Source organism: Penaeus monodon, chromosome 42, assembly GCF_015228065.2.
Source record: "Penaeus monodon isolate SGIC_2016 chromosome 42, NSTDA_Pmon_1, whole genome shotgun sequence".
Taxonomy (NCBI): domain Eukaryota; kingdom Metazoa; phylum Arthropoda; class Malacostraca; order Decapoda; family Penaeidae; genus Penaeus; species Penaeus monodon.
In genome coordinates, this window is record NC_051427.1 from 21,043,812 (window position 1) to 21,045,981 (window position 2,170).

The window sequence follows — 2,170 nt, forward strand, 5'->3', positions numbered from 1 at the left end:
TAACGACCAGGTGAGTGCCCCCTCCCCCTCGTGCCCCTGGGTGGGTGGGGGGCTAATGCACTTACCCCTCTCAGTGGCCTTTCCTCTCGGCCTCGTGCTTCGGCGGCGCTCCCCCGGGCCGGCCGCTTTGCGGGAGGAAGGGCACAGAGGAGGGGGGGGGGCAGTGGAGGGGGAGAGAAAGAGAGGTAGAGGGTGAAAAGAGAAATGATGGAAGAGAGAGGAGAGAGAGAGAGGGGGGGGGAGAGGGATAGAGAGAGGAAGAGAGAGAGAGAGAGAGAGGAGAGAGGGGGAGAGAGGGAGAGAGAGAGAGAGAGAGAGAGGAGAGAGAGAGAAGGGAGAGAGGAGAGAAGAGAGAGAGGAGAGAGGGGGGGGAGGGGGGAGAGAGGGAGGGAGAGGAAGAGGAAGAGAGGGAGAGGAGAGAGGAGGGAGGGAGAGAGAGAGAGAGAGAGAGAGAGAGAGAGAGAGAGAGAGAAAAGGGCATGCACGTACCCACGCACGCCACCCCTCACCTCCCCTCTCCCCACCCCCTCAACATCCATCTATCCATTAGCAAAATAAAAATAAAGAAGTGAAACGAACAGAAAAGGAAGGAAAGCCCAAAACACACACACACACACACACACACACACACACACACACACACACACACACACACACACACACACACACACACACAAGAAAAGCAGATAAAAAAGAAAAAAAAGCAAGTTGGCGACGCGTCCCGACAGCCTCTTTGTTGCACGAGAGGCTCCCAGGCGAAAGAGCGGTGCGGGGATCAGGGGGGAGGGGAGAGGAGGAGGGAGAAGAGAAGGAGGAGGGGGAGGGGGAGGAGAGGAGGAGGGGGGGGAGGGAGGAGGAGGGAGAAGGAGGAGAAGGAGGATAAGGAGAAAGAGGGAGGAAGAGGGAGGAGGAGGAGGAGGAGGGAGAGGAGGAGGAGGGAGAGAGGAGGAGTAGGAAGGGGGAGGAGGAGGGGGGGATGATGAGAAGGAAAAAGGGGGGAGGAGGAGGAAGATTAGGAAGAGGAGGAAGGGGGAGGAGGAAAGGCGGGTTCCAAAAAAGGGACGAGGCACAAGAAAGGTGGAGAATATGACGGAGGATATGGAAAGGGGGAGATGCTAGGTGTGGAGCAGGAGGGGTGATAAGAAGAAATAATAAGGATGGCGAAAAGTTGCATAACCAATTATGGTAATACTGATTGTAAGGAAAATAATTATGATCATTATGAACATCATCATAATAACAAAAGACAATGATGATTACTCTCAATAATAATAACAGTAGCACTAACACAGCAAGAATGATAATAATAAAAAAAAAATAATATCACATCATTAATAATAATAATAATAATAATAATAATAATAATAATAATAATAATAAATAAATAACAACAACAATAACAAATTGTAACGCCAATGACAATAATAACGATAATGATGATAATAAAAATCGCCATAAAGAAGCAGTGATAGTGACAGGCCAAAAGCGGCCCCACTCCATCTCCATCCAATAGTCCTCGCTGGTGCTACTTCCCTCACCCATAATCAGGAAAAGGAAAAACCTGAAATTCATGAACACAGTAACTTGACAGCACTATTCCTTCCTTCATATCCTCCCTTTTTCTTCTTCAATTTTTTTTTTTTTCTTTTTTACCTAAGTGGGTGCCGCAGCCGGCCGTCCGCTGGCGCCGTTAAATTCCCGATTAGTCGTTACGAGGCGATGAATGACATCATTACCGATTTTCACTTCTGCTGCACGTGGCGGCGATTCCAGCCCCTCGGGGCACTTTGCGTACAGGACAATTTTCCTTGACAGCGGCCATCGCTGTAGTCGTCGCCTTGGAGCAGAGTAAATCAAACCCGGCGGGGCCGCTCCGTAGAGTTCTGCCGCGGCGCCCTTACACGCGCGTGCAGAATCGTATACATACATATATATATCTAAATATATGAATATTATACGTTTATGTATATATATATAAGTATATATGTATGTTTGTGTGTTCATACATACATATATACGTGTCCGTGCGTGTGTGTGTCCGTGCGTGTGTGTGTGTCCGTGCGTGTGTGTGTGTGTCCGTGCGTGTGTGTGTGTGTGTGTCCGTGCGTGTGTGTGTGTGTCCGTGCGTGTGTGTGTGTCGTGCGTGTGTGTGTCCGTGCGTGTGTGTGTG